Source organism: Equus przewalskii, chromosome 7 (assembly GCF_037783145.1).
Source record: "Equus przewalskii isolate Varuska chromosome 7, EquPr2, whole genome shotgun sequence".
Taxonomy (NCBI): domain Eukaryota; kingdom Metazoa; phylum Chordata; class Mammalia; order Perissodactyla; family Equidae; genus Equus; species Equus przewalskii.
Window position 1 is genome coordinate 80,119,037 of NC_091837.1, and position 26,765 is coordinate 80,145,801.

The window sequence follows — 26,765 nt, forward strand, 5'->3', positions numbered from 1 at the left end:
AGTCCAGCAACCTCTGATGACTGAATGAACCCTTGCCAAAGCAACACTTGATAAAGGGAAAGAAGGCGGAGACCGAGTGGGTGGCAGGTGTCCCAGAAAAGGACAGGACTGAGAGAGTTAAGCTAAAAAGCACTGGAGATAAGGACTCTGGGTGGAGAGCTCTGACTAACCAGCTCCCTTTTCCATATATTTTAATCTTACCCCTTCTGGAAAACATCCAGTCCCTGTTCATCAAGAAACCCTGACTTCACGTGTGATGCCCCCAACCCTGCAGCCAAGATGTTGGGCACCCCAATACCTACCACTAACCATTCTGGGAAATTACATGCAAGAAATGCCATTCCACATTTTGTCAGCTTGAAAATATTAAACACCACTGAAAAAAATTTAAGGTTTCTTTCACAGATTTAAATGTCTACTTACTTCAAAATGAATTAGTAGTTCTCCGGGTTTCATAATGTTTAATTCATTAATGATAACTACCGCTCGAGAATTTGAAAGGAAATTGCTTCCAGGATAAAATTAAATGCAACACTCTAAGCAGTGATTCATGGCTGTTCCTATCTAAATTACTAATCCATGTGACAAACCTGGTTGGCAGCACAAAAAAGCAATACTATTTTCCCCCATCGCCTTTATATACTTTGCTGAATTGTTTTCCAAACCTGCCTAAAACCAAGTCCTAGATAATCTGCCATCAGCAGCCGCCACTCCATTGTGGAATTTAGTACTTACAGCCTCTATTGCCACAAAGAGCTTCATAACAGACTAGTATTTTTGTGCCTCAGAAAAGAGTTTTCTCAGCATTAGATTTTAGACATATAGTCCAATGGATTTCCAAGGAAACTCATTTTAAATTGAAGGCAAATACCCCCATGATAGCTGTCCACACCGCCCCCAAAAAAACCTGCATAAAACTCTAAAAATGGCTATTTTCTTTTAGTTTGCAAGGAAGGCTAGGAAGCTAAGGTTCAATTACACATCTCCCTGTTAGAATGAGTGGGCACTGGAATAACCACGCTGTCTAAAGGATAAGATAATATAATGCTTCCAATGTTTCATCAAGCCCAGGTTATTCTGCCTCCTAAAACTTCTCTCAGGTCTGTTCCCACCACCACCTGGGTTCACACCCTAGGCTAGAGTGGAGAAGCAGGCAGGGATAGTCCTGACCATGTACCCCCACCTCCAAAGGAGCCCAGAGGACCAGCGTCCCACAGGGCACACCTCCCTGGGAGCGGAAGCCCAGACCACCACAACAGCCTGCAAACCAGGCCCCTGTCTCCAACCTCTCTCTCACTCCAACCATCCTGTGTACTGCTCCTAACTGGCAAGTTATCCCCGCCAGCCCTCAGGAGTGCTACTCCATGCCAAGGCTTTACATATGGCGACTCCTTCATCCTTGGGACAACTCAGAGAAGGTGCCCTCACCGTCCCCATATCACAGAGCAAAGGATGGCAACAAAGACATTCAAAACACTTGCCCAAGTTACAGAGCGAGTAACTGGCAGAACCAGGATTCACACTCACACTTTCTGCCCAATTTCTCATGCTGTGAGCCAGCTGATCATGCCACCCTAGAGAGCTGAATATTCTACTCACTCCTTACTACCCACCCAGTGGGGCCCACACGCCCACCAGGATCTACAGGTCCTTTGGTGATTTGGTTACGTTTCCAGCCTCATGGGACCCACACCTTCTTCTCCATCTACCCTTGACTCCAGCTTTTCCAAACTACGTGCACATGCTGTTCCCTCCACTTGTCCTCCCAGGACGGCTCCTGTGGCCCCTTCGGAGTCTCTTCTCCCCCTGGGTGCTCCTGCAGTGTCATGTTCATCCCTTTAGTCGAACAGTCACTCCTTTCTACTGACATTGGGGTACACTTGTATGTCCCCTTCAAGTCTGTGACCTTCTCCGAGGCAGAAGCTCTGGCTTTCCCACAACCTGTCCCTGTGTCCCACAGCTTAGCAGGGCTGTGGTGAGATGCTCCGTAAGCTTTGGAACTATAAGTGTGCCATGGTGAATCCTCAGGGACACTTTAAAAAGTAAAAACAAAACCAAACAAAAGATTTAGCGGCTTGTCCCAAACCGACTCAGGTCCCTTAAGAGAGGGGATAAGGAGACGGGAGGGTTTATGTGCACTTTTTAAAAGCTCTGCCTTTCAGGGAATTTTTTTCACCTAAGCTTTCAAACGTGGCAACCATGGGAGGTGGAGAACACCTAGGTGTCTGCTCGCTCGCTGACGGCTCTATGAAGCGAGCCTGTTTCGGATTTAAAATCGGCAAGAGAGAATCTCCAGAGTGGAACTCAAGAGCTACCCGTGCATCACAAAAGCAAACAGATGACAAACTGAAGCCACAACTCAGACTGCTTTTTATTGTTGTTTCCTGGCAGCAGAGGGAGAGCAAAAAGATATTTGATGCAAGTTCGGTATTCGGGGTTTTGTTTTGTTTTGTTTTTTCCTTTTAAGGAGGCAGTCCCCACTCCCTGAAGCTCTTCTGTCAACCCTACCATGAGGGGAAACCGATGTAAACCAGGCTGGACTCCCCACAGCATCAGTCTTACCACTGGGGCATCCATTCCCGACCGTGAACTCGGCATCACATAAACCCAGATGCCGTCAGCAATGCAGCACGAAAAGCAAAGATAACAGCTGTAACTCATGGTAATCATATAAAATGTAAAATAACGCTCCTATATCCCACAAAACAGTTACAAATGTCCAGTGCACGGAATTCTCTGAGGTACTCATGGTACTGTAAAAACACATGACATGCACATAAAAATACAACTCTACCATTATGTAAATTTAACCTTAAACTAATACGCTAGCTCAAACAAACAATATATTAAATCAAGTTTGCTCACCTTTTTAGAACTTAATGAGCCCAGGGGGGTGATCTGGGAGCCCCGGCTCATCTTTCACAAAACCTTCCAAGGAGACTCATGGTAACGAACGGAGCTGGGTTTGTCACCTCTCTTCAATCATTTTCTTTGCAGCCAGCACAGGCATTCAGAACAAGCTGCTGACTATGGAGGCTGGCCCTCAAGTGTTGCTGCAGGCTTATGACACATATCTGTGTTATGTTCAGGGGTGTTTCTCCCAGGGAAAAGCACTTTTTAAATATTTTCCAATATTGCTCTTTTTCTCCCAGTTTATTCAGTGTCTCAAGAGCAGCCACACCTGTTCAATGTCAGCTCAGAGACTATGGGACGGAGGTAGGTCCAGCCCAGTCACCCTTAGCTGACCCTGAAGGGCGCTCACAGCACAGGGCATCCAGAAAGGCCACTTGGGTCACGGGAATAAGTATGGGCTTTAGAAGCAACTTCAAAGTCCTCCACTAAATGAATGAAAAGCATAAATCAGTATTTTGCCTTGGAGTTATGTGGTGGAAAGATACAGAGCAGAAAACTAGGAAAGTCAGGAGCAGGCATTACGAAGGCAATTTCATGAAAAGGTCAACAACATTCAGGATTCTTCACACATGACTTAAAAGCGGATCAATAAAGGATTGCCTGTGCTTGAGGTTCTTAGGGTTCCCACTTTAATGATTAAATAGAAGAACTAAAAAGTATTCATTGTTTTTAAGAACACAGGTCTTTCACATGCATTTGAGGTTCTTAGAAAAGATTTTAAGGACATTTTAGCATCATGCAGGTAATCTTGTTTGTTCTATGAATATCCTAAGTTCACCATTTCTTTGTAAGTAGGACTAGCTAAAGTAAACCCCAGCCCGAAGTATTTCAATTTACCACAAAAAATTCTAATTAGTGAAATCCACAGAAATGGGAAATTTCCATCCTCAAATTTCAACTGCTAACTATACAAGCAACAACCATATACAGATGAAAGGAGAAGTTTATAAGCAGATGTGTTTTGGACAGGAAACCATGGCAGAAGCAGTGTAATTAGGATTCACTTACAAGTATTTGCATTTTCTGATATAGACTTACATGTTGAACTTGTCCACTCAGAATTCAATCCATGAAGGAAAAGATGGGCAAGTCTACCAACCCAAGTCTGGCTTCGCCATATATCTTGTCAGATCTAGGAAGGTATTTCCATTTCTCCCAAACCTCACCCTCTCTTGGAAAGAAAAGATCTGAAAATATGGAAATATTATTTTACTGGGCCCACATTTAACACTAATCCCCTGCTTTTAGGATTATAAAGAGGCTGCAGTGAGGGTGGGGGTGTAGAAAGCACAGCAGGAAGACTTCGGCGGCCAAATTTCATTGCAGCCATGACGTGGTCTACGCTCTCCAAAGAGAAACAGGTTTTAGTGATCCTAGTATCTGAGGATGGGATTTATTATGGCAAATATACACAAGCATGGCATTTTTAAAAAAATCTTCATGTCATACATTTCGTCTCCTTATCTTCCACATAGCTTTTTTCTACAAAGTGCCCTCATCTGCTCTGGTTTTCTTCTACACAGGGACGAAAAGGTGGAAAACCATGCCTTCCTTTCAGGTCCCCACCATCTGTCCCCTCAGTCCTCAGTTCTTCACACGGGTTTGCTTCCCCTGGAGAAATGACTTCAAATCCTTGCCAACTCCATTGCTCCAAAGGCCAGTCCAGTGTTTGCGTCTTGGCCACGTAAGACCCAAACCCCACTCCATTTAGGTTTTGCTTCAGAGCATCACCATTCTTTCTCTCCCTTTTTTAAGGATGCAGAAAGAAGAAGAGTTCTTACAAGGTTAACCAAGAAAGAAAAAGGATCAAAGTCCTATTTTCCTACCAGCATGTTTGTAGACTTCACGTCTTCAGATCCAAGAAAAAATGAAAAGAGAAACCAAAGTAAGGGACTAGCTCTGTGCAAGGTAAAATGGTCCCATTTAAAGTGAGCTCCACACCATCTTCCTACGTCCGTGCCTCCTGCCCTGGTTTTGATGCTCACCTTACTCCTCCCACCACCCCATCCCCCAGTCTTGGTAGAGCCAATCTGCCCAGATGACCGTGCTCTTCTTTTTCACATTCCCCCCATGAGACCCGCCCTCCCATCTGCACCTGCCTCCCAGAGGGCTTGGTGGAGACCTGATTCCAATGGTTAGCTACTACACCCTTATGCAGGCGAGTGTGTTCCCCTTTAGAAGGGCACTCACATTTTAGGACAGGACTCAAAAAAACCCAAAAGGAAAAGAGAAATGAACTAATTCATACTGAACCGTCTACATACCAGCTTCAGATCTCAGACACATCATTTAATTTCTCTGGGCCTGCCTCCAATTCCCACCTCAGATGATTGTTCTGAGAATTAAATGAGCTAACATATACATAATACAGTCATGTATCACTTGAAGACGGGGATAAGTTCTGAGAAATGTGTTGTCAGGTGATTTTGGCATTGGGTGAACATCATGGAGTGCACCTACACAAACCTACATGGTACAGCCTACGACACACCTAGGCTATATGGCGTGGCCTATTGCTCCTAGGCCATAAACCTGTACAGCATGAGTACTGTAGGCAACTGTGACACGATGGTATTTGTGTATCTAAAAATATCTGAACACAGAAAAGGTACAGTAAAAACATGGTATAAAAGATAAAAAATGGTACACCTGTATAGGGCTCTTAGCATGACTGGAGCTGGCAGGACCGGAAGTTGCTCTGGATGAGTCAGGGAGTGAGTGGTGAGTGAAAGTGAAGGCCTAGGACCTTCCTGGACACTGCTGTAGACTTTATAAACACTGTACACTTAGGCTACGCTAAATTTATTTAAAATTTTTTTGTTTTTCAATAATAAAGTAACCTTAGCTTACTGTAACGTTTTTACTTTATAAACTTTTCAATTTTTTTAAACTTTTTGACTCTTTCGTAATAACACTTAGCTTAAAGTACAAACACATTGTACAGCTGTACAAAATATTTTCTTTATAGCCTTGTTCTATAAGCTTTTTCTCCTGCCTCTTCTTCAGCTATGGGTCCCTGATCCAATTCCAACAATTCCTCAGGAACCATCTCCAGGAGCTCCTCAGTGTCAATGTCATCCACACCGAGGTGGAAGTCATTTGCCACCTCAACCACAGCCGTGTTGATTTTTGCAACCTCCTCATCCTTGGCGAACCCTTTGAAGTCATGGATGAACCTCTTGAGTGTCTTCTTCCAGAGGCACTAGGCAACAAGAATTTTTCAGCTCCACTATAATCTTATGAAACCACTGTCATACATGCACTCCGTCATTGACCAAAACATCATTATGCGGCCCACAACCATACTTAAAACAGTACCTAGCACCTTGCAAGGCCTCCGTGTACATCATTTATCATTATTAACCTTCATCATGACCTCTCAGGATAGGTACTGCTGGTCTCATCTTAAATGAGGACACAATCATTTGCTCAGTATCACAAGGCTCATAAATAAGTAGCAGAACAGGGATATAGCCCTCAGTGTACTAAGTGACCACAATTCCTGCTGTTTTCACCACACCACATGGAATGCATCCCCTAACAGTAAAACCACGGACATTGTGCAGGCCGGTGCAGTGAGACTGCATTGCTAGGGTCCTGTGGTAGTCCGATGGTATCAGAAGGACAAGCTGGACAGCTAGGCTAGGCATAGAGTGACTCCTGGGGCATGACCGGAGTTGAACAGGATGGCATGTTCTATCAGGGCTAACTCAAGGCCCACTCCTGAACTGCAGAGACCTTGGTCTATAAACTCACCTCATTTAGTCTCAGGTCTTCCCAACTATAAAATGCGGACAATTTACTCGGGACGCGGTAAGCTCCTGACTCCTGGGAGTGTTCATGGCAAAAGCCAACACCTCCTGCGAGGGAGGCTCTAGAAAGGGATCCTGAGTCGGGAGACCAGCAACCCTGATGAGGTAAGTTACTGCCAGCACTAGAAATGGAGACTTCACAGAACAACAGCCCAGAGATTGACAACGTTTATTTAAAAAGCTTACTGCCAGAGCCAAAAATATTGCTCGTGACCTTGATAATGCCTGGTTAAAAACTCTGAATTAACTCTGAACAGTCTAATTTTTAATCTCCAAAATATTCCTGAAAACACCCATTTCCATTACACATCACAAATCCACAATTAGGACTTCTTCCTTTCGTGCTTGTCCTACATTTGAAAAGCATTCGCTATTCTACTAACGCGGACTTCTCTCAAAATAACCTCATTATTCTATACTTCCACGATTATGTCATGGACATAATTACCACCATCATGATTTCAGCAGCTATTTGTTGCACTATAATTTCCAGATGAATTTCTGGTGTAGAAACAAAATAGCCTCAATAAGATAATTAATCACAACTCTATTATGACTAGAGCACAGAGTAACCGAAATTAAAACTAAAATTTTTAGTATTTCATTTTTAATATCACGTTCATCTTTGTAGTGAACAATTACTATAAAGATGCTTATTGTTAGTATATTTTGTTTCTGATGGCAGCTTCTTCTTTTTATTGGTACTTTTATTAATAACTACTACCACAAAGTTTTGAAAGACCGCTGTATTTTAACGGGCTGACATACCATTGCTACTGCTGATCAGATTCAGCGTTTCCATCTGGTTTTCCACTTGACGGTGTAACCTTGAGCAAGCTACTAAACCTCTCTGTGCCTCAGTTTGGTCATCCAAAAAATGGGGATAAAAAATCTACTCCTGAATTATTGTGAGAATTAAATTGGGTAACTTACATAGAGCCTCACAAGATGCTTTGGAATTTAGTGACTGCCAAGTACGTACTAGAATTTTTTTTTAACTTATAAAAGTGTAAGTCCAATTCAAAGCTATTTCATACTTAAAACTTTACTCAAAATTTTTCAGTCTCCACACTTAAAGCCGGCAGGCCTCACAACTCACAGAGCCAGGCAACTGCCACCATTTGCTTCTTTTTCTGCCAACGTACTAAACTGAATTTTCAAAAGTCAGTTACGAACGTCAGTCCACCAAACACATTCTCTGAAGAGATGAAAGTTCTCTCTCCATAACCCAAAGAGAGTGGACTGGTTTTCTGAGAAAATGGAAGAGACCGGAGTGCAGGACAGCACATTCTAGCTAATCCATACTACTTACTAGGAGTTTTTTGAGGCTGAGGGAGCTCAGATTGTGTTAGTAAACAAACCTTACAAAAGGAAATTAAAACCACTGTACTCCCTGAAGTATGTTCCTGATCTACCCCAATATGCATAGTTTTACTCTGTTTATTCATGACCATTCCTCATATCATACTAAGTGAATTCTGTCTGATTAATTAATATTAGAAATATAAAAACTAATATCAGGCTTCTACTACTGTTTGACCCAGCTGGGCTCTGAGTGTATTTTGATTCCTGAAAACCTACCCCAACATCTGACATGAAACCAAAGGCAAAACGACAGGGCAATTAGCCTCAGCGCTCCCTCCTGCTGCCCGTTTCACAGAGCGTTAACTGAGAAGAGAAGACTCTATCACCACAGTCAATATGCCTTTTGAATAGCAGGCAAATATAAACTAAGCCAATGGTGGAACCAACATATTATGCCTCTGACTACAGATACAAGCTTCAGCCAGCAAGATGCAGTGCCCACCAAGAGAAAAGAAAACTTCCTAATGATCCGGCCCTTAACCCACCAGCAGCATGAAGACACCGTATCCAACAAGGTGTGGGGGATATTAAAAAGTGTTAGATCACTGCGCTCTTTAGGAGACTAAGAACTACTTGGAGATATAACAGAACGGTTCATGCCAACATTTACTGGTAAAAAACAATTTACTGATGAAAACCCTGGGATGCAAAGATGAATAAAGGCAGGCCCGCCCTCAGAGCATCCACATCTACCACTGGTCAGCAGCTGGCCATGCCAGGACCTCCACCAAGGTCTGTGAGATGCAGGAGGCAGCAAAGGCCATTTTCAGCTGTATTCATCAGGGATTCAGAAACAGGATTTGTGTGGGATATTAAAGAAAGAGTTAGGATTTTAACAGAAAGTCAGAGGAAGAAAGAGAAGGTGGTATCCTTAAGGAGGCAACAGGAAGAAGGCAGGCTAGCCCAGAGCATATCTAGGAAATGGTGAGTTAACCAGTTCAGGTGAGCAGAAGGGCTTCTGACCAGATTCCTGATATTCCAGGCAGGGTCCCATACATAACACTCTTCACACACAGTCTGTAAAATATTTTAAATATTTTAAGTCTAGGAGAAACATAACCAACTTAGGAATAATAAATATAAATTAAGCTACACTATAACGTGAACTCACATAACACTTTTACTTTTCAACGTATGCAAATATCCTTCGCTCCAGAAAACGAATTTTTTTTCTTTGTTTCTACCATCCTTTAGACCACTGTCCTTTCATAGCCAGCTCCCTAGGGGCTCCCTCTCCCACTTGGCAACATAGTTCAACCTCAGGCTCATAATGACCATCTGGACGTGGATTTCTCTCAAAGATACAGCTCTAACCTCTCTACTAAATGCTATTTCCAAAGTGAACTCTTGATCTCTTCCAAATCTGGTCTTTTCCCTACAATTTTATATTTGTTATCATTATTCACCCAGTACCTCAGAGTTGAAAACCTATTTACCTCCCACCTCTCATTCAACTGGTCTCCAAAATTCTACTAATTTTGTCTCTGAAATGTCACTTGCATTCACGTATCCTTTCCATTCCTGTGGCCTCCCCTGAGGTTCACATCTTCACTACATCTTCTCTGGACCCCAGCTGGTCTCCCCATCTTTGACCTTTCCTTCTCCAATCTACCTAGACTGCTGCCAGATTAAGTTTCTGAAAGCACAGCTTCGTGCCCATGTCCTTCCCTGTCCCTAATCCATCAATGGCTTCCTCCAAATAAATCCCAAAGTCCCCATTCCCACCAACCTTTCTAATCCTTTTTGTACTAGCCTGGCTCACATACTCCATGCTCTAGTCATAGCACATTACTTGTTGTCCAGAAGACAAGATCCACCCTCCCCTACCACCTGCCCACATGTCCAGTTACTGCCCTTCAAGGGAGTCATCAAATGCTACTTCTTCCATGAAGCCCTTCTAAATCTTCTGGCAGGAAGTAGTCTTCTCCCTCTGAATGCCAATACCACTTCATCCAATACCACCTGGCCTTTGAGTTCCTTGTGTAAGTGTGTTCATACCCCTACAGGAGTAACCTCCTAAAGGAGCATCTCTGCATAAAAATAATTAAACCAACGTGCTAATTTAGTACTTTCTTACAAGGAAGCATTGTGCCAAGAATTATGGACGACACAAGAGCATCAGCTGACAGCTAAGTTGGGAACTCATGCTCAAACCATGCAAAAATAAAGCAATAATATCAATAACTCTTTTTCAATTATTCATATGCAGATGTTAGTTGAAGTCATGAAAATATAGAACCTCTCAGAGAAAGTGAGTCTCCTTAACAGAACGAAAAGTCTGAGACAGCACACCGCAGCGGTTTATAGGATCAACTCTGCAGTCACTCGTGGCTGGGTTCTAATCCCAGCTGGGGCATTTAACCATTCTGTGACCTTGCGCAAGTGGTTTAGCCTCTCTATGCCTTGGTTTCTCGTAAATAGACAAATTAAAATACAGATATTAATAGTACCTTCCGCATAAGACAGTTGTGAGAATTATGCATGTAGTGTATGCAAAACTCTTGGAGGCTGGCACATAATTAGTGCCATACCTGTTAGCTCATCTTATTCTTATTACTGTGAATATATTTTATATGGGGGGAAAAAACCACAAGAATCAGATATTTGGTAGTTAAGATGTCTAGCAGGATTTTTTACTAGAAAGAGAGACCTTACCGCCTTGAAATCGTCAAGCCAGATTTGCTCAATCTCCTGACAGGGATTCTTTGATTGACTGAGAGCAGGGGGAAATTCACTGGGAGGGGCTCTTTGAACAATGGATTGAATGCTGTGGAAACGGAGAAGACACCAAGACCACTGAATCAAACACAAAGCTTTCAGCCATAGAAGGGCTCACCCACAAACAGCCATTGTCTCCCACAAACAACCCCACCATTGTCATCCAGATGGGTGCCAAATGAAACCGTTTGACTTACGCATTTCGGTCAGTGGCTCTGCGTAGACACAACCACAAATACAATTAATTGCTGCAAAAGAATCCTAGACCTACGCGCTGAATTTAGTCTGATAAGCAAGCTTTTGGGTTCAGCTTTTTAAAGGACACTAATCCACTGCATTCAGCTGGACTAAGCACATACGAGCCCGTTTCAAAGCCCATCACATCATACAGTGATTTATTTATTAATGGTGTGGGGAACAGCTGTGACTGTAGGGCATCAACATCTGTCATTTTCCCCCAAAAAGGGTGAAATACATTAAACATAAATTGCCACAAATATCTCAACTTGAATTTGCATTGCAGACACATATTCATACACAGTGAAATGACAACTGCTAGGATACTTGATGTTTTATTACTTTTTACTAAAATTATTTATAGCTCCAAGCTGATCGTTATTCACGTCAGAATGGTCAGAGTGGTGGAATAACAAGTTTACATTTATCACCATCTTACTTGCTGATACAATACAGAAATTAAAAGAATCATAGCAATAAGACTGATGCTACACAAGAACGAACAAAAAAGTCTGTCTCTTTTGGTTGGAATGTCTGTTTTTACTCACTACCTGGAATACTGGCATGGCTGTGTCAGCAAGGTCTCTCCATCCTAGGTGTCAAGGAAGGTCAGGCACAGTACGCTGAGTAACAAAATAAACACCCCAAAACCTCATTGGCCTAACACACTAATGGTTTAATCTCTTCTTCACAATGCATCCCAATGCAGCTTGGTAAGGGAGGTTCTGCTCCACATGGTCATTCAAGATCTAGGCTCCTTCCATCCTGTGGCTCCACCACATCCTAGGGCTCCGCAGTTCTCCCCTGCACCCCCTGCAGCTGGCCAGCAGACTAGAAAGAGAGCAAGTGTGGAAAAGTCACCCCACTCTTAACTGCCTCTCATTTCCGCACACATCCCATTGGTGAGAACCAGTCACATGGTCCCACCTAGATGCGGAAAGTAGTCTAATACTTTCTAGTGATAGTCTAGTGGCTATCAACTGGGGACAATTTTGACTCCCAGGGGACATTTGGCAATGGCTAGAGAAATCTTTGAGTGTCACAACTGGGCAACTGGCATCTAATGGGTAGAGTCCAGAGACGCTACTAAACATCCCATAGTGCATAGGGCAGTCTCCCCACAACAAAGAATTATCCAGTCTCAAATGTCAATAATGCTGAGATTTTGGTAAGCATCTAGTCAATTGCCACATCACATAACATATCAATGCTCAGGTCTACCACCATTTTTCACCAACATATATTCTAATCAATCTCAACAAATCCACGTATCCATAGTTTGTTCCTTCATTGACTTCTTCACTCCTCCATTCACTCCTCCAAACTCTTAAACAAGACAGGGTCTCTACAGTCAAGGAATTCACAATGGAGCAGAGGAAGCAACCATATACAGAATGATCATACGCAGGGGTAAGTGGGGTTAAAAAGAACAAATGGAAGGGAAAGTAATTCTGCCTGAGAGAGTTGGAGGAGAATCCACAGGGCAGGTGGGATGGGAAGGAAGTCTTGAAGGAAGCACATACTTACAACTTTCCATCACGATGTTGTGTTTTTTTAGGGGAAGTGGGGGGTGGGAAGGGCAGGAAGAAAAGGTGTTCTGGGAAAAGGGAACTGCATGAACAAGGGAATGGCAATATGAAAGAATGTGATCTATTCTCCTTTCTGGTATGGGGGAAAACAGTAAGTGGGGGAAGAGGGGTTGTAAAAAATGCTTTCTTGTTCAAACATATTTTTCAGTCGTGTATTCATGAAAGTCTTAACCTCCCTGCTACATAAGCTGGCTTTCAGTCAAGTGGCCCTTCGAGAAACAATTCATGCCACCAGACTTCACAGAAACTTGTTAGCTCAGGGCAAAGCTCAGCTAATAGCCAGAAACCTCACTGCAAATTCCCCAGCAGAACCCATCACCGACTCTTCCAAACCACACTGCCTCAAAGCCAACATCAAACTGCTTCAGGTAGACGGTTGACCAAAATCGTCCGTCTTTGTTCCCAAAGACAGGACAGTGCAGAAGTCAGATCTCTTCCTAAATTATGTTACGTTGAACCCGTTTTGTATTTTTTTTTTAAAAAAAAAAGAGTTTTCGTTTCTTTTGATCCCTAATCCCAGCTGTGAACGTGACTCCCAGACTGCAGTTAAGAGCACAGACTGTCCAGGTTGATATCCCGGCTCTGGCATCAACTCGCCACGTGATGTTGGACAAGACACCTAACTTTGCAGGATCGCCTGCCTCCCAGATAATGTACGTAAAGCACTTAGGACTGAGCCTGACGCATATAATAAACACTATCTTTATCTTTGTACTGCAGTTATCCCCTTGCCCCCCAAAATTGTCTCTCAGTTCCCATGAAATACATTGTGGAATCCAACAGAGTTTGGGAAGGAAAATACCTGACAAACTTCCATGTCATTTTACAGAACATTATTAATAACAACTTCAATTTGCTTTGGGCAAGATGCTTTTAATTACGAAACCAATATCACCACGTAAACAACAGCTATTCTTGATTTTGAAACTAAAATCGAATTTTTAAAAATACATACTCCTACACAATTATGTACCTCCATTATTCTCTCTACTCATTTCCTCCCTCAGAGTGTTGCCCCTCTCTCTACTCTTCTTATTTTCACTGTGATCAGCTTTCCGAAAACAAAGTGTATTTAGCTGTTAAGTACTATAGATTATATTGAACAACAGCCATCACCTAGAAGTAAAAAGCCTCATAAAAGGAAGAAATTTGTTTCTTTACAAGTCAGAATCTCGAAGGAGAAGCTGAATGAGGGAAGCGGACTCCAGAACCCAGAGGAGAGTCAGGCTGTTCAGAACTGCTTCCTTCTGTGTTGAGACAAGAATTCCAGATTGCGGGTGAACAACCCATGTCAAGGGTTCTAGTCTAAGTGAAGTCCCATTCACCTTTACTAAAAGTGGTGACAGAATCTAATGGCGTAGCCCTTTGCAACAAGTGAAGGACAGGGAATATAATGAAAGCCGAGACAATTAGAAGAACCACGCTGAACCACGTTTGTTAGACTTCAAAATTAATTATCACTCCCCTCCTAATTTACAAGGAATTCTAACCTGTCTGGATAGTATCTCTTTTTCAATTCCCATTGCAGACTGGACTTAACCCTAAGAATGTTATTTTAAGGAGCTCATCAAAGAGAGGGTTTGGCATCTCCATGGTCAGGTTCCACAAATAAGGTGTAAGAAGTCTGGGGTGAAATCTGACACATTTAGTGAAGACATTTTCCCTTGTAAATCAACGAACTTCTTGTAGGGAGTACGACAGCCATGAGATGCGATACTTATTTTGCGATATTATTTTGATATAAACTCAAGGTGTAGGAGTGATGAACTTTTGATAGCTGTAACTCCACTATTGGGGAAAAAAGTAAATGACTGATCCAGCAGAGAAACACTAACTCTTTGAACTAACATTTAGCATTTTGTATATAGAAATAAAGGGAGGGGCCGGCTCCGTGGCCGAGTGGTTAAGTTCGCACACTCTGCTGCGGCGGCCCAGGGTTCGGATCCTGGGCGCGGACATGGCACCGCTCCTCAGGCCACGTTGAGGCGGCATCCCACATCCCACAACTAGAAGGAACTGCAACTAAGATATACAACTATGTACCGGGTGCCGGGGCGGGGGTGGGGGGGGAAGGGGGGGCGGTTGGGAAATAAAGCATTAAAAAAAAACAAAGATTGCCAACAGCTGTTAGCCCAGGTGCCAATCCTTAAAAAAAAGGAAGATTGGCCACAGTTGTTAGCCCAGGTGCCAATCTTTAAAAAAAAAAAAAACCCTTTGAAAAACAAAACAAAAAAAAAAGAAAGAAAGAAAGGGAATTTATTACATGAATTCTGTTTGCCTAAAAGATTCCCCTTTCGTAGACAAGGTATTTACCTTTTTCTTAGGTGAAGTAATAGAGCATGAAGAAATCTGGCTTATCAGGAACATAAATGAAATACTATCTCGGCACGCATACTGATGACACGGGAATCTGACCGAAAGGGTGACGTGAATGTCTGGCAATTGCCTTCAGGCGCTACGTGCATGAAATTTACAGAACTGGCAACCAGCAAGCTAATTACTGTTTCTGGCAACTTGCTGCAGGTCCTGTCCGCACCAAGCTACCATCCTCAGATAAACAATTACAGTTCTCAAGAAGAAACAGAACACAAAGTGTTATTTGAGGTATCAGCTAAAGATTAGAAAAATCTGTGGCTTATCCAGGAGCCTTATGCATTGCCATCAATCCCACGTGTTAGGAATGGAGAGAAGGAATGCCAGCAAACTGGAGCCTAGTTGGAGGGTGGGCTCCAGATATCTCCACTCAGTGGTTATGGAGGCAGGCCTGGTTCCCTTCCCAGCCCCCACTTGGTATTAATAAACTCATCAGGAAATCCCTCCCATATCTTTGAGAGGAAAGCACTGGGCACTGTGCACACAGCACCCCCATCACAGCCCACACTACTGTCAGGCTTACAACATGAGCATCCTGGCTGCAAACAAAAGACAAAGCAACTCATCTGCTAGCACCATGTGGTTCTGTCAAGAAGAAAAAAAGTCAAGAAGAGCTTACACATAAGTATGCTCCGAATATCAGTGCAACCAGGAAGCCAGAGAGGATCTAGGTTTATGCATTTTCAAATGAGCTATGGAAGGACCCAGATTGAAATCCCACTACAATTAGCAATCCAGCCTGAACAGGAACCCAACTCTCAAAGTTATTTCTGAAGATTAAACTGATTCCACCATTCCTTAAACAAGTATTTACAGAGTGCCTACTGTGTACCAAGCCCTGTGCAACAATCCTGCCAGCCACAGCAACTACCACTGTTGAAGGGGAATTTTCTAAAGATCCCATTAACTTTACATTTATATTGTATAGTCTAGTTCTCTTGCCTTTATTAAAACACTCTCTTCTTTAAAAAAAAAAAAAATGATGATGATGCTGATGATAATAAAGATCCCATGCTAAAAAGCTGATTCATAAATAAAGAGATTAACAAAACCAGCTGCCTTCTCCCGTCTTATCTTGCCCCATTCTCGCCTGCCTCTTAGGATATTTGTATCTCTAACCCTGTAAAACGTCCACAAAGCCTGCTTCAGGATGCCAAAAAACAATCACAGAACAAGGACAGGACCCCTACATAGGGTGACCAACATGTCCCGGTTTTCCTGGGACTGCTCTGGTTTTAAAACAAAAAGTCCTTTGACCCAGGTATTCACTTAGTCCTGAACAAAGTGATTCGATAGGTCACTCTGAAGTTGGGTACCTGGAGGGTTACTGTAAATATTCAGTAAGATTACCTTTTGACCTTGTTATGAAAAGAAATTAATCCTCCAATTTGCTGTCTTCTATTTAACTTGAAGGGGTAACTCAAGGCTCACAAGGATTTATGGGCTTGTTTTACAGAAGAAAGAGAATGTCTTCAAGGATCAGCAGATAACCAGCCCCCAGCTGCCATTGATGCCCAGAAGTTCCATTGCCCAGGGGCTTTCTGGAGTGAAAGAAACATGGATTACCCCCTTGTTTCCCTGAAACTCCTCCTGCCACACCCCTTAGCTCTATAAAATTCCCTGCCTTCTTCTCTTGTTAAGGTAGATTTGAGAGCACTCATGCTCCTGCCTTCTTGTCTTGGCCAATTCAAATAAACCTTTCTCCATCTCCAAGCATGATGTCTCAGTGTTTGGCTTACTGCACATCTGGCACATGAACTTGAGATTAAGAGGTTGGATATCAACTCTAGTCCCAAGAAACCAGACCCTAAGAAAGAGCGGTCCATTATAGGAGGGCCTTCGTTTGCCTGGGAGGAGCGAGGTCAAAGGACAAAGGAGGCTATGCCCTTTAAGAAAGGCCTGGGTTGCCTGCTATCTTAGAACCTCACAGCTTCCCCCAGCTTCCTCCAGCTTCCTCTTGAGAGCTATCACTTTTAAACTCCACAGTATTTAAGCAAAGCTGTACAAAGACTTTCCAATGACAAGACTCCAATGACAATGACATACAGAAGAAATCCTCATATAAATGCCGAAGGCTGTAGTTATTTGGATGCGGCTATCTCCTTGGCCAATTTAAGAGCTTCTTCAGTTTAGACCATGACTATTCACCCCGAGATTCCCAGAATCCAGCACCAAGACTGGTGGATGGTAGATGCTAAATAAAATGGACATTAAGATAGCTGCCATTATGTAGTGCTCACAATGCGTAGGGCAGCACACTAAGTACTTTGTATAAATGATCTCACTTACTCTCATAATAACTCAATGAGGTTGACTGTCCTCCATTTTCCAAATGAAGAAACCAAGGTTCGGTCAGACCTTATTGACTCAAGGTCATTACGGCAGAGCTCACATTTGAACCCAAACTCATCTCTCTTCAAAAATTCCTTTTTTTAACCACTCAACCGAATTAGGATTGAGTAAGGTGGACATCTATGGTGAGGGATCAAGAATTGAGAAAGAAGAATATCAGATACATTTCTTTTATTCTCTCTCCTTTTAGCTTTGCCATTGCAAACAAAAAAAAAACCCAGAAAACTTAATTAATTAGGAGTTAAGTTTACGCATTAAGCTACAGCAAGGCAGGGATTTCAGTTGGTAGAATTGTGCCTGACAAACAGTAGGCACCCAATATTTGAATAAATTTACTAAATACAATGGTATACCTAATACAGGGTTTAAGTCATTGATGTTCAGTGTTTCAAATGCTATTTTACCTACCACCAGAGGTGAATAGATAGATTCCTACCCTAGGTTTCTGAAGTGTTAGTGTGACAGAGCAGGAGTGGATGGAAAGGTACTTACCCCAGTTAAGAATGGCTCTCTACCTGCATGGTAGAATTAGCTATTACTCCCTTAAAATGACAGTAAACCCTTATGTCTCATGCAACAAAGAGGCAAATTCTCTTAAAATACAGAGATCTATCCACGTGCTCTCTAACCACTTTTAATGTCATATTAACCTGGAGGGAAGCAATTTGGAAATCTACCCTGGAGCAACACAACTGCAAAAGGACCTCACACCAGATGCTTTGTTTTTGAGACATTTATCTCAGCTCCATTCACTCTCCATCAAACTGAGAACATTATTTTAATGTTAATGTATTCCTGGCCATCTTCTGCAAGCAGCTGAACACATTTCCTCTTTCATAATAACACTATCCATAATGATCAAGCATTCTGAGTGGTAAAGAGTCTCTATCACGTGAATCTGTATTCCAAAACCAAAAGGGGTAGGTAAACCAGATGTCTATCACAAAGGCATTTACGCCACAAGTTAATTGCGAAGGGAGATGTGGCCACAGTTGTGGGCAATTGTCACCCACTTGTGTCAAACCCAAACAGCAAAATCTGCTCCTTTAGACTGTGGGGTGGCCTGGTGGGGTATAAAGTTCTAATGCTGCTTTCTATATATGTCACCAAGGAGAGGGGCTTTTTAGTTTGTTTTATTGTTGTTTTGGAAGCAGCAGGCAAAGTGAAGTTGAAAAACAGACCATCAATAATAATTCATTTATTAGAATGATGACTCTCAATGAGAATGCTCACCTCCCAATCATTGGTGTGAACACTGCAGCCTGGCAACTCTAATTTAATTCAACATTTAATCACTATTAATGCAAGCAGGCGAAGCTCTTAAAAATAAGCTTCTCTCTTCTTAACTTCTTTTAAGTCTACAGGCTAAAAGTATCTAAAATTCCTTTCTCACAGTAGGTCACAATCATTTTTGTGTTGTCAAAAACTCATCGATGATTGAGTATTTACTGAGCCCTCACTATGTACAAACATGGTGGGGAATACAAAATAAGGCCAAACCTCATCCAGTCTTCATCTTTAAGGAGCTTTCGAAGGAACTGAGATCCTGCTGGTCTCAATCTCCCAGTCTCATCTGCCAGGCTGCAGGCCCCCTTGAAGGCAAGTGTCCACCTCATTCACTCTTTCCCCCAGCTGAACGATGACTGGAAGAATCCCATTCACTAGGACTCTTGTGATATGTGGCTTGATGATAAAAGATATCCTGGGACATCTTTTCAATATACCTCCCTTTGTGTGAACTAGTTTGAATGGGTTTCTGTTCTTTGCAATCAAACAGAAAGAAAAAGATACTTGAGTCTTAGGCGATATTACAAGACAATCTATGATAGGTGTTCTTTGTAGAATGAATGAATGTTGAATCACACAAGAGATGGAGGCAATCTTGCCAGAGAACTCTGGAGGAGTGAAGGATGGCTAAGGGCTAAAGTGAAGGAGTTAGATTTTTAGAAGTGTTAAGAGCTAAGCTGCACTTTTAACAATGGGGTATAGGGAGAGGACACTGTGGGCCACAGGATATCAGAGAATTAAGAAAGTGGCTATACAAAGCATTTTTGGAGAATAGTGGCTTAACCAGGCCAGCTAAGGTAGTGTTTTAAAGTCAGGCAGAACAAAAGTCAAGCTTGGACAAGAAGTCTGGGGTTAACCTGGGGAAAACTTCAAAGGAAAGACTAAAGAACATGAAGCTCATCCCAAAAAAACAGAAGCCACTGAAGGTTATTAAGCAAGGGAATGAACAATTAAAATGACCTACTGTCCTAAGCGTGACAATATTTTGTTATACAGATTGGGGATGGGAAAGCCAGGAGGTGAGGGTACCCATTCTAATAGCCCAGAGAGAAATAAGGTTCTCGGCTAGGACGCAGCCAGCAGTGGGGATGAAAATTAAGGGAGATATGGGAACTGTCACTAAGGAGAGACGGTTAATCTGTTGTAAGCAAAACAGCAATATTAATAACAATGCTCTCTATTTCCACAGTCTCTGTCAAACTATTTGACATCTTTGTCAAATCTGAAATCTTTGATCATCAAAGATTTTGACGATCAAAATCTCATCCGTTCTTGCAGAACCTCAGTGAGGAGCACATTAAGTGTGATTATCTGGATTTATAAATGGAAATCAAGGCAGAAAAGTTACATTTCCTTGGTAGGTAGGAATAAGATGGGGGTAGGGGGAGTAGGAAAAGAAAATGCAAGCACAGAACACAGCACTCGTAGATTCCACTTCATCATGACTTTGCCCCTACGAGCAACACATCCGCCTTTGATCAATCCCTTCCTTGCATGAAGTCTGATGCCCCAGGAAACCCATGTGATGTCAGAATAACTTTTATCACACAGGATGTTGGCAATGAGTTTTATCTATGCAGGAGTTAATGAATCAAGCGGTAAATAGGGCATACCCCCTCCACTCCCAGGAGATCACAAGCAGCCCCCCATAACACTACAAAGATGTATCTAGGCCTCAGCAGTCATATAGGGTCTAAGCCAGGAAAGCACAGGCCTCAAGAACTACCCAAAGGAAATGCAAGTCACATATACACTACTTGAGGCCTCCCTCTTTATATCTTACAATGATAGTAAGTCAACCAGAAGTAGAAAATCCTTAAACATAAAACAAATACTTATTTTATCCAAACTGTGACTTCAATTATTGAGGCAGACTCCAGAACACACAGCATAGCTCATGAAGCCATGAAGGAAGAAGCAAGAAAACCAATGTCTTCCTCCTTTCAGGTTTCCACAACATTGCAACAGTCAGGGCCAGGAGCCACACTCACTCCACAAGTGTCCTCTACCTGGACAGCCAACTTTGTTACGAAATTAAAGTGATAGACACTCAGAGCCCAAACTAAATATAGAAATGTGTTTTGGAGCTTCTCAAATATACTTCAAGACTAGTCCCTCAGGCTTAATTTTCCCTCTTGCTCAGTTTGTGCCTCTCCTTTAGCCCAACCACAGGCACCCTCAATTGGTTCTTGGAGGTCTTGGATGGTCTACATCTGGTTCTTCCTGCTGCTCATCTCCCACATCAGAACCCCTTTGGATGCAATATCTTGTCACTCAACTGAAGATGGACCAAAAGGCAGCCTCTGTATCCTTAGGCCAATGTTCACGTCCTCTAGTCACTGTGTCTTGGGGGCTAACAGTCAGTTTACCACATTACCTGCCTACAGAGAGCTGTCTTTATTAAAAATATGTTCAACGAGGTGATTATTGAGATAGAAGCAATATTATTTTGTTAAATTCCATGCTTATGTTTATGCTAAAGTATTTATCAAATCCTGAAAATTCTAATCTACGCATGCATTTATCACAACATGAATAAAGATATTTGAGTGGCCAGCCCTTTCCACAGCAAAATCTCTCCACAAGCCACCCACTGTTTAATCCACAGGCCCTTGCAATGCCTGTTCCACAGCACCCAAGTATTTTTAGGGAGAGTGCAGCAAGGAGGGCTTTAAAACTTACCACCTTCACAGCCAGGAGGGCCACTGATGGAAGTACAAATGCCTCAGAACTCTCTGGGTGGTCTACTAGTCTTGAGACCAGAAAAAGCCTCTTGTCCAAACTGCTTTTTCTAAACATCAAAGTAACAAGAGGGTGACCCAAGGCTACACTACACCCATGCCTGCCCTCTCCAGGTGCCCTCTGATGCCCTGCAGTCTTTGCTACGTGAGGCCACCTTCTGGGTGATGCCAGGCCCACTGCCATTCTTTTTCTCCCCTGGGCTGTTCCAAACAAACTCAGGAAGTCTTAGACAAGAGGCAGATGGGCAGGGAGAGAAAGTCTGTGAGTAACACCTCTCTATTACATAACGCTAAGCACCGAACCTCCTAGAACCAGCCTTGGAAATATCTCCTGGCCTAGCACTTCAGAGTAAACAAGTACTCAAAGCAGGCAAAAAAAAGAAAATCATCATTTTTTATTAGATGACCAGTGTACAATCATATTAGGAAATATAATACCAACATATCAGTAAGTAACGTGTTGGGGTAGGACCAGATGCTTTAAGATATTTATCATTCATTCATTCAATCAATAGTCATGTAACAATGATGCCCACAAAGCACCGAGTTAGGCCTGGCAGCAACACACTCTCGGCCAGGCACACCACTTGTGGAAGTCATTAGCACTGTCCACCTATAGCCTGTTTTCCCTTTTTCAGTAGAATAAATATGAAATTGTGGTTAAATGGGGTCATAGGACTAGTTCTGGGTGAGGCAATGAAGTCACTGCTGGGTCAGATCATGTCATTACCAGAGCAAGATTCTCTGGTTTCCTCTCCAATGCTGCAGTGATCTTGCAAGCACCCTCAAGATCCCACCTCCCTCAGTTTGGGCCCTTGAGTGACTCTGACGAACAGGGCCCACCTGCTGACCACGCTGGATACACAGCACGGGAAAGAAAGAAGCTGTACGTAGCCACTGGGATTTGGAGGTGATTTGTTACTGCAGCGCAACTTAACCTATCTTGCTGATACATCACTGTTTAAAAAAGAGAGAAAGCTGCAAAAATTCCCCCACCCCATCTGTTTTCTAAATCAAATAATCCAGAACAGCAGAATTTGTTTCAAAATTCAAGTGCAGCCGGGACTGAATAATACCTCGAAATGTAGAGGGTGCCAACAGGATAGACAGGTTCAAACAACTCAGGGAATAAGGAGTGAAAACAGAATGACCTCTCAACAATGAGGAAATCTAACCATTCATGTGGAACCCAGCTGAGGAGTTTAAAGACTATGAAGAAAAGGTCACCTTCTGACAACAGGTCCAGTCATTTACAAAGTAGTGAGCTCCCCAATGAAAGAGGCATTCAAGTAGAGGCTGAATGATCCTAGCCTCCTTCCTCAGAAGTCCAATACCACTCCGTTCCTCTCTGTCTAGCTTCCATGGAACTTAACCGGAATCAGGCCTTCATGTCTCCCTCAACCTGTAAACTCCCTGAAGGTGGTTCATTTTTATGTCTCCACACGCCCCCACCCCACCCCTTGGCACCTTCCACAGAGCCTGTTACCTATCAGGTGCTTGATAAACATCTGCTATTAAATGAATCAAATGAGCATTGTAGGAAGGACTCGGGCACAGGAGGCAAAGGTTGGTCTCATAACCTCTAGGGCTTGTCCAACCTAAAGCTAACCACACTCCTGCAGACATCTCGGGGGTGGGGAGCCTGCACCTAAAAAAAAAATTCAACATCAGTACAACACTTTACTATGATTTCTTACTGTACACAATTCAAAACCACAGCGAAACCTAACACTGCACTATGGCGATCTTTGTTCTTGGACGTGCATTTACATGCGCGGGCAGCTGTTTTCCCATGTGGAATTCTGTGTGTGAGGTATTTATTTTTTCTATTAAAAAAAAACCACACCCTTTGTTTCTATTGCATTATTATACTCCCTATTACCCCATCACGTGGCTTTTCCTCTTGCAGGAACACAGCACACACCCTGCATTATTGCTGACACAAAAATTACTTGTCAAAATACCTCTCTCCCAACACATTGCAAATCTGATCTTTCTAAAGCGTTGGGCTTTGTTTCAGCCGGGACTAGATAACTCACCACTCCTAGGGATTCCTGAATGCTTTGAGTGGAAGGAAAAATGCCAGTGTCACTTAGGTTTTTGAAAGTCACCTTTCAAAATAAAACTACCTTAGAGGTGAATGACAAATCTCTCAAGTTTCTAAATTTTATGTTTCAAGGGATTTGGGGGGAAAATGGTGAAGAGAGAATCTGTCACAGATACGCTGATGCTGCTGCTGCAGTGCAAGAGGGCTCCAGGAGCCTTTGGCCCTCGGCAATGCCTTCTTCCTGCAAGGCAAACCTCGAGTCCATTTCCACAACCATCCTTAGTCCCTCCTACTTGTGCAGGACGCCAGGACTCTGCCCTCTAGGAGACAATGCCAAGGTGCCCCGATCTGTCTGAAGGTTACGATTTCATTGAGCTCTATCAAGATAACCCCTGATCTGGTTAGGCTGACAGCAAAACAGAACTATCCTTGGAAAGAAAAGAACAGCCCAGAGTTTTTGGAAAAGAACCAACGACCCAAAGATACAACGCAGAATGAGAGCCTAATGGTTCATGGCTATATAAACGGAAACTTAACTAAAGCTCCCTTTTCTCCTTGTGCTCCTCCCACCCCACCCTTCCCTTCCATCTCCCAGTAACTTACTGCTGGCGTGTCCTTCTTGATATTGCAAACACTATTACAAGGAAAGACATTATTTCACAAGAAGGTCACCACATTTGACCAATGCCCTAATTGAGCCCTGGTCAAATTTATAATCAGCCTTACAATGACATCTTTTAAATAAACAATATCTCAGTTATGAAGCCAAAATATATTGCCACAGATAAGAAAGCAGGCATACATATATCCAAAGCTCACATTCAGATACAAGTGCCTATGCACTGACTGTATCAAAATTCCCATCAAAGGAAATCAGGTGGAATTTATACAACCCCAAACGCACCCTGCGCCCAATGACTTCTTCAAAAGGAAGGTTTAAAGTCATTTGCAATTTCTTTCTCTGAACCAGGAGTTTCAGGGCCCCCTCCTCTGCCACACAGACAGGAACGGAATGATGTGATGCAGAAACCACTCAAAAAGCCCAGTGCAAACCCTGCTGGCCTAAATGACCCAGAGACACCCAGGCGGCTACCCAGATTATTGGGGGTTACCTGAATCTGTCACCGAGTCCCTTTCACCCCCTTCTGCGTGATGACATCAAGTGGAAATGGTACGCGTCTGGGAGGCAAGAGGCGGGCAAGCAGGATGCACAATTGAGCGTGAGCTCTGTTCAGCCTGCAGTGAAATACAGGCAGTAAGGGTTAGATACGCGCAACAGAGAAAGAGATCCACGCACTCTCCCCGGTCAGCGGCGGAGTGGGGGCCCCGGGGGAGGTGGAGGAAGACGGCTGAGGTGCATCGGCATGGCGGGCCGGCGGGCCGCGGAGGGGGCGTAACGCCTCCTAATTGCCTCTATAGGATAAATAACCACCTCCCCCCGCTCCTCTGCAGTCTCCCCCGCCCCCAAGTTCTCCTTTGGCAGTAGAGCTTCTACTAGCAACTGTAATCCCTCAGAAAAAAGAAATCCGAGAAGGCGGAGAATAACATCTTGGGGCAAATATACACTAGCAAAATATACTAGGTAAACCCGGTTATCCGGGAACGCGGGGCGCCCAGTCACCCGCCCACACACACACACACACACCCGCGCGGCATTCGCGAGCATCCTTTCTTTCCTTTGCCCCTGTCTGCCACCTCATCAAATTATTGTCACTCTGTTTCGCCGATTTCTCTACTCTTTTCAAAACCGTGCGGTGCTCCCCCCACCCGACCCCACTCCCAGGTGAGATCGGGGACTGCTGCTTCCCGAGCTGCGTCCCACGAGTCCAGCCTACTTTGTCCTGCCGCTGCCCTTCCAGGAGCAAGCGCCCCAGGCGCGTGGGTCTACACAAAAGCCCCCCAACATCTGGCCCGCCTCTGCGCCCTCTCCTCCCCGGAGGTGCCCCGTGGCCGCAGAGGGGCGCGCGAGGGCAACTTCTGGGGGTGGGGAAGGCGCTAGACTAGGGGCTTGCGAGAGGACCATCGGGGTGTGTGAGGCGTGGGGGCGCAAGTAGGGCGCGCGCGCACGCACGTGCATCTCAGGGGCGCGCGCGGCGCGGGCACGAGACGAGCTCCCTAGGACTGGAGCTCCAGGGGGCATCTGAGGACTCCGCCGAGACGCCGTCAGCCCAAGTCCACCAGCGCTCGGGAGAAACGCAACTCCAGGGACCATCTCCCCTGCGCCCCGGGGCCGCCCCGCCGCGCTCGGCACTCCTCTCCCCGGGACCCCTGTGGCACCCCTACTCACCATCCAAAAGATACCCCAATACGCCAGGAGGCAGCCCCCCTTTCCTGCTTCCCAAGCTCCGGGTGCAGCCGCCCTGGGGGCGCAGACATCCCTTCGCCCCCCTCTCGCCGCCCAGAACCCGGGAGGGGCAGAGCAGAGAAACAAACCGAAACTCACAGACCTCTCTCCGCAGCGGGCTCGGGTGCTCCCTACAGAGGCGGCGGCAGCTGCGGCGGCAGCATCTCGGGGTGGTCCCGGCGCGCCCGCCCCCCGCTCAGCCAGACACGCGCCGCGGGCTGTGGGGCGGGCGCCGGGAGCGCGCCTTCGGCGCCTGCAGCCCCAGCTCCCGGCTCGGCCCTTCGGGACGCGCCCCACCTGCCCGGCCGCCCTCCGCGCTCCCGGTCGGACACCGCCGCCAGGCGCTCGGCTCCGAGCGGGAGCTTTTTGTGTCACCGCCCAGACTAAGGCACCGAAGGGGGTGGGGGCGGGAGGCCGGGCTCCGCTCCCCGCGGCACCGCCCCTCCCCGGCGGCTCCACCTCCTCCAGCCCTCCCGCCTGCGCTGGTCTGGGACGTCGGTCTGTCTGTCCGGAATCGCAAACCACCCCCGGGGTGAGGAGCTGCCCACCCTCCCTCGCGTGCTCCCTCGGCCTCGCCCCCCCCAAGGGTCCAACCTCAGCCGGGACCTTGAGGTTGTCTTTCCCACGGCGCGCGAGCGGGACCTGAACTGGAATCAGGTGTGAAAGGAGGCCGAGCTGAGCCGGCAGGAGGGCGGGGTTGAGGTGGGGGCAGAGGCTGGCGAGGACCGGTCTGCAGCTCAGGACCTCGGGACTGAGCGAGGGAGAAGTTGAGGTCGTCACGATTCCAAAAACTGCCCTGGATCCGCGTCACCACAGATAATCTTTGGCTGCCCCTAAAAGTTCGCGTAGTCCAGGCAGGGTGGGATCCTGCTTTCGTGGACACATCCACAGAGGCCCGGATGGATCCCCCACCACCTGGCTCCCTCAGATAGGGTGCGGGGAGAAGGGGAGCAGAGAGGTGCCAGTCCGGAGAGGCACGGCAGTGCC

General features: G+C 44.7%; 1 protein-coding gene across 4 annotated transcripts in view; it reads right to left on the bottom strand.

The window, feature by feature from the left end:
* The window catches only part of RNF152 (ring finger protein 152), a 77,555-nt gene extending 51,014 nt beyond the window's left edge, over positions 1–26,541 (bottom strand). Inside the window, exons 1-2 of one of the 4 annotated variants that reach the window (XM_008534978.2) lie at positions 26,373–26,541; positions 24,547–24,670 (exon numbers count right to left, since the gene is read on the bottom strand). The gene's annotated coding sequence lies outside the window, so the exon portion shown is untranslated. Of the gene's footprint in view, positions 1–24,546; positions 24,671–25,269; positions 25,487–25,881; positions 26,181–26,372 lie in introns of those variants that run through there. The other 3 variants (XM_008534976.2, XM_070630281.1, XM_008534980.2) reach the window with 3 other exon arrangements.
* Positions 26,542–26,765: the final 224 nt, after the last annotated feature.